The sequence below is a fragment of the Miscanthus floridulus genome, chromosome 19, assembly GCF_019320115.1.
Source record: "Miscanthus floridulus cultivar M001 chromosome 19, ASM1932011v1, whole genome shotgun sequence".
NCBI classification, from domain to species: Eukaryota; Viridiplantae; Streptophyta; class Magnoliopsida; order Poales; family Poaceae; genus Miscanthus; species Miscanthus floridulus.
The window spans coordinates 46,763,635-46,770,245 of NC_089598.1; the positions used below are offsets into that span (position 1 = coordinate 46,763,635).

General features: G+C 39.1%; 1 pseudogene; it reads right to left on the minus strand.

Moving 5' to 3' along the window:
* Positions 1–665: 665 nt before the first annotated feature.
* Positions 666–6,611, minus strand: LOC136528022 (zinc finger protein CONSTANS-LIKE 9-like; annotated as a pseudogene).

The following is a 6,611-nucleotide window of genomic DNA, read 5'->3' on the forward strand; positions in this document are numbered from 1 at the left end:
TATTATGAGCAGACAAAAAAGTACAAAATTATTAATTACTCCATTAGTTCAAATTATAGTTTATTTAGCTTTGTCCTAAGCTAATTTGTACTAACTTTAGAAAAATATAACACCTAAAATACAAAATTCATTTCTTTAAAACTATATAATGTAGGTAGCTTCATTGAATTACTCGTAAAAAATAAGTGCCATTTTAGACATCTACGTCTTCAGAAAAACAAGATTTGACCGCTTTTTTGTGAGTTACAAAATACTCTTAAAACAAGAGGATAGTTTTATAAAAGATAAATATTTAAGACAAATAATCACATAATTTTTATATATTAACATCATTTTTAAATATCCAAACTCAATGCATAAAAATGAGTATGCAATCAAAGCTTGAAATAGTTGATTTGACAATCCTCAAACATCACCGCTTATTTGTAACCTGGGGAAGTAAATTTGTGGCTGCAGGGAGTAAAAATATAACGGTGTACTACAGAAAAACAAGAAAGCAGTGTTCCACATCTGTTTTTCCAAAATAACCAGAAGTTTCAAAAAAAAGAAGAAGAAAAGAATAGGACAAAATTTTACCCTCCGATATTGCGGTTTGGTACAAGAGGACGTATTTGAGGTTTGAGCACATGCTCACTTGCTCAGTAGTCGGTACACAATACAGATAATAACATCGAACCAGTCTGGAGGTTGGTTTGATCAGAGTGAGCACTGAAAGTAGTGTCCACTGTCCAGTTACATGGGTTCCATCACCAACTTAAAAAGATCAAACTGACTACCAGTTTGACTCCGACCTGGTAATTACACTCATAATAGATGAAACACTCCAGATCCCAGCAAATTTTACATCATAATAATAGAAGGAAACTTCACAGGTAAACATCTAATGCCATCTTTGTCTAATCTGGACGTAGACCTCGAAAAACACCGCAGCCGCCAGCCCATGTACGTGGACCGATGCCAGAGTCAGCAGAATGGAGATCAAAATGCAACAAGTCTGTTTAGCTGGGTTCCGGCTAATTCACAAAAGGTGAAGAGTGACTCAAATCGCTCCAGCAAAAAGAACGGAAGATGCGGTTTCCATCCACTGTAAAGGAGAAAAAAGGAGGATCCTCATCCAAAAACTTCTGAAACATCCAAATATTTTTGTATTTTTTTTTCATGCCGATGGCTTTCTCCCTTATTTTTTTTGTTCTTTTCGAAGGCGCAATTTGGCCCAATAGCTTGGATTGCCAGTGCTTTTGTTCTAGCCGCAACGAGCCTTGGTTTAAGTTTGCTAATCTAAAACACTTCAGTAACTCCTTGTTTGGCAGAGAGGATCGTAGTCATATGCTTCACCAGCCTTAACAAATCGTCCCTTGACCCTCTTTCGCACATCTGCTCTAGCCTTGCGAGAAGCATACCTGATCTTCTTGTCGAACCTGTCAGAATGAACAAATGACCACTTAGGTGACTAGCATTTAAAATATTGATTGCTCCAACTAAATATCTTTTACTGAGTTCCCATATGGTACAAATCAGCACAATGTTACCAGTTAAATCGCAGAGGATTTACAAGAGATGAACTTACTTTCTTCTCTTCTTCTTCTCCTTGTATCGTGTGATAGCGCTGTCTCTACTACCTCCAACAATTGAGCCCTCAGGGCCAGGAGGCTGCCAAGGAGGCTCACCCATAAGGAGCAATGATGATACCACACAATCTTGGTGGTCTCCGGCACTACTCTCACCAGTCAAACCGGAAAAGGAAAGAGACAGACTAGACCTAGCCTGCCTCAAAGGGATACAAACACTGGAATCACCTTTCACTCCTGGGTTCGACATCCCTAGAGTCAGCAGATACCGCATCGCTATTTGCAGGTTGCTTCAGGTTGGATTGCTGGAAAGCATGAGACATGAATCCTATAATAATCATATGATAAACAAAGGTCTAATTTGTCCAAACAAAACTGACTATGGGATAACACCAAATGGTTTAACAGATCTGCTGACATGCATTTAATGCTTATAGGTTACAATGAGCTTGGTTACTGGTTACTTCTTGAACACAAAACCAGATACGTAAATTTGGCACAAGCTCTACCTCAACACCCAAGACAAACAGGAAGAAGGCAAGATTGTTCCTGCCTTTTTGCACTTCAGAACAGTCAACAATTTTGAACAGTTTGTCAATAATAAGCTATGAATAAAAGAAAGAAAACCTGGGCCCCATATACCATATTATCTTCTGAAGTCCCAACTCTTGCTAAATTATTACTTCAATTGTATAAAAAGGTTAAACTGAAAGATATGAGTTCATGACAAATAATCTAGCAACCATTTCATTTAGTGCCTCGCTGCTTTTCTCAAATAAGGATTATAGTTGCACATGGAAAAACTTATCACTCAGTTCAATTTGGCAGTAGGTTTTCCATCTGAACTTTGATGAGGTAACAGGAAATTGAACAGCTTATAAGTTACACATATTGGGAGGACTACAGAATTGGTTCAGTTGATTGGCACAACAAAGAGAACACCAACACTATGAGATGTGCATGTGCACATGGATGTGAATGACTGTAAAGGATTAAGAAAAAAATATTCATTAGCAAACTACAAACCTCGGTGGAATTCCCAGCAGGTGCTTCCTTCACTTCAAAGTAACTGTCTATTCCAGCATCATCAAACAGTTGCTCTGTTTGAACATGAGAGGTACCAAAGAGTTCTTCGTAATTTTCGAAAGCAAGGTCAACATCATCCACACAAAAATCTTCATATATGCTGTCCTTACTGAACATATCTTTATCTGGTGTATAGGGCACCTGCACACAGGAATCCTGCGAATATGTTAGTGACAGATTAATATTTGAAAAGGCCCGCTACAATGGGATAAGGCCTACAAATGTTGCATATGCCATACAGAGAAATAACATATGACAAGATACAATAAGTCCTTTAGCACTGCATCTGTGAATTCTCACAGCCAAAAGAAGGCAACAAGGGAATACATAATATACAGATTGTCCACCCTAGGAGTTACTAAGGTGGTGGCTAGGTAACATAAATAGCATCTGAACAAGATTTATATGTGGATGCCACATAGTGAAAATAAAAAAAATATATATATACTTTTACCAGTTTTTCATTTCAGATAGACAGGGATATGCAATTATTTATACGATCTCAGCAACATCAGTATTTTTGCGCATGGTACAGTAGATTTATTTATAAGCTTATTAGCAATTCTTTTGTTCATAATTCATTGTTTTATCTTTTTTTGTGAGGATTTTTTTTATCTTATTGTTCATTAAGCAAACCAAATGAAATATTAAGCAGACGAAAGACCATACAAAAGGAAACAATTACTCCCGTCCATACTAAAAAATGAAGTCGTTTTGGACAAAGGCTTGGGTCAAACATTAGGGAATATAAATCATGAATAATTTTTAAGTTGTTGAGTTTGGAAATGTGAAAACCATATGTATAGATTTGTCTTGAAAAATACTTTCACAAAAATTTACATACATCACTTTTTGATAAATATCTTTATAAAAATAAGTAGTCAAAGTTATGCTTTGGAGACCGTGTCGCTATCCAAAACAACTTCATTTTTGAGTATGGAGGGAGTACGTGACATCTCAAATGATAATCATCAACTGTAGGGAGTGAAGTCATTGGTCATCTTACATATATTGCACATGGAAGTAGAATATGCAGCCAGCAGAGGTGAATAACTAAATCTATGTATGAGGTATCAGGGGTATGTGAATAGCCTTAAAGCACCTTATCTGGTGTGGAATCCACAGATCCAGCTGTCTGATCAGTAGCAAGCAGGAAGCAGGTTCACTCCAGCTCCTGAAGAGGAACCTACCAAAGGACTTGTCACAAGTACCAAGATCACTTATAAGTGTTGCACTAGCTATATCTAACAAATTATTGTCCCCTGCAGCATTATCTTGATTACTGACACCGCTGTCGCTGATGCTCATCATGCTTATTCCTTGCTCACAGTTCGGCTCAGGTGCTACATTAGGAATATCTGAAACGAAGGACCATATTCTAGAAAGTTCTGCAGATGATGGACATCCTGAGTAGCAATTTATAGTCTGCCTTTTGTGTCCGGCAGCTGAGGATCCTGCAATGTGGCCATTCCAATCACAATTTTGGCAAAGCAATGCATTCTCTGCTAGACAGCGGACCATAGCAGGCTGTGAAGCACACCGGTCACATAAAAGGGTCCTTGTATGGCGCCGAGAAAGTGCATTAGCTGAATGTACATTACGGTCGCATGATAAACACAAGGATGCTGCATCTGACCGGCAGTAAACCATGGACCTCTGCTCCCCACAGAAATCGCAGAGAGCGCCCATGACCTTTCCTATCAGCAAACTTCAAACCAGCTTCAGGAGATGTATGATGCCAACAAACTCTTCTTCACAGTGTTACCCGTTCAATAGTTACAAGGAACCTGTGCAGTATTGATAAGCAACTATTAAAAAGAATTACTACTACGTCAGTAATCATTCTGAATCTTTTACAACAGGAATAAGAATATTATTATAAGTACTACTATTTTATGAACTAGGCCTTGTTTAGATGCCATCCAAATTCCAAAGTTTTTTCACTCTCTCTCCATCACATCAATTTTTAGCCGCTTGCATGGAGTATTAAATGTAGGTAAAAAAAAAATAACTAATTACACAGTTTAGTTGGAAATCACGAGATGAATCTTTTGAGCCTAGTTGGTCCACGATTGGACAATATTTGCCAAATAAGACGAAAGTGGTACTATTCATCGGGTTCAAAAAATTTGCAAAGTGAACAAGGCTCTAGTAACTATACATCGTGTTGAAAAAAAGTACACGATAGTATGACACTGACGTGATGACAGAAATTTGTTACTGGCAGATACTCTGACCATGGCACCCACCCAAACAACAGGTTGCTTTTTTTTTCAACTTAATCCAAGAGAAACACTCAAACATGTTCCACACATGAACATCTTACATCAGCTACCAGCAATATAAAATCATGGATAATATAGATTTACTTCCTAATTAGGACATATAGCCGCCATCTGCATTGAGACAATTCTAGGTATCAATTGATTCATTAATCCGTGGACTCCGCCTCAATTTGCCGACCGGGCATAAAGAACTGTGAAACCCACTACAAAAGTGCAGGCAACTAGTCTTGGAATCTTCTGTTCTCCGTGCATATTATAATTCAAAGCCCCCACTCACTGCTTGCAAGAACGCAAGTATATATTCCACGAGGTCACTAGATACTACGAATCCTAGAAGAGATAATGTGTAAAAAAAATGGAAGCCAACCATCACAAGACACATTTCATCGTCATCCCTGACACTGGTTTCATTAGAAAATCCTATTCTATAATATCCAACTTCTTCCAAGCAACCAATGACACGCACACACAATACTATGCTTAGGGAGGAAACATATGAAACACATGAATGATTGGACCAATGAAGTGAGCCAACAAACACAGGTCGGTGATAATTTTATTTAAGTTATACTATTCCGAATAAGCAGAGAGGGTTACTTTTTCACCAGCAAAATAATCTCAGAGTTGTCTAGAAGGCTTCAGACTAGAAAGAAAATCTTATGTGTGCAAAGCAAGAAGTAAAGTTGACTTCATCGGAAAACTATATTTGGAAGGAAAAAATGCAAATATTTTCAGGAAGTGACGCATAACAAAAAGATTACCCTTATAAAAAACAAAAAAAAAAGGTTATAAGCATGAACATTTCTTAAAGCAGTAGATTCACATCTTTGCACCTAAGACTGCATATAGGTACAAAACAAACCATATTTTGACGATTCATATGAGAAAAAAAAAAATCATTTAAAAAGATGAAAAAGGTCAAATCTTGTATGCAAAAAAGATATGGCTTTGAGCACTGCAGAACCAGTAGCGATTACAGTGAGAGGAGGCAACACGACGATCGTTCAGATCAAGGGGGAAAAAACTGTCTCCCGTGTACTGAACTGAAACCAGTACAAAAACACAACAAAGCAAAAGAAAAAACATAACCCAAGTGACGAAGAAAAATACAGTACAAACAGCCATCTCTGACACCCTTAATCGGCATCAACCTAGTCAGAAACGCAAACCGAAACAAAAATCCAAGGCAGCCGCATCGGGATCACCGAAAAGAGAAACGGGGAACGCGATAAACCGGCCGGTGAAAAAAAAAGATACGTATTTTGCTGAATCAGAGCTGGAACCAGACGTTGGGATTGGAGCCAGCGAATCCGAAGGAAGAGGTCGATCCCACATCGAAAAGCCCGAGACAAGGGAGAGGAAGAATGACTCACCAGACTGAGGCAAAGCAGCCGCGTCGGCTCCTCAGATCCGCCGGAGCGGGCGCCGGCTCGGCGCCCCCCGAGCGCTCCGCGGGGGCTCGGGTCCGCAACAGACACCCAGGGGCTTCTAGAAAGGGGTCAGAACTCAGAACCCTAGTTAAAAACAACCTTTTTTTATTGAGAGGAAGGGGACGCAGGATCAAGAGAGAGATGCAGAGAGCAGAGAAGAGATAGGGAGGGGCGCTGCAAAGCAAAGGGGAAGAAAGAGGCAGACAGGCAGAGGCTGGTAGCGTAGAGCCGTAGAGCAAGCG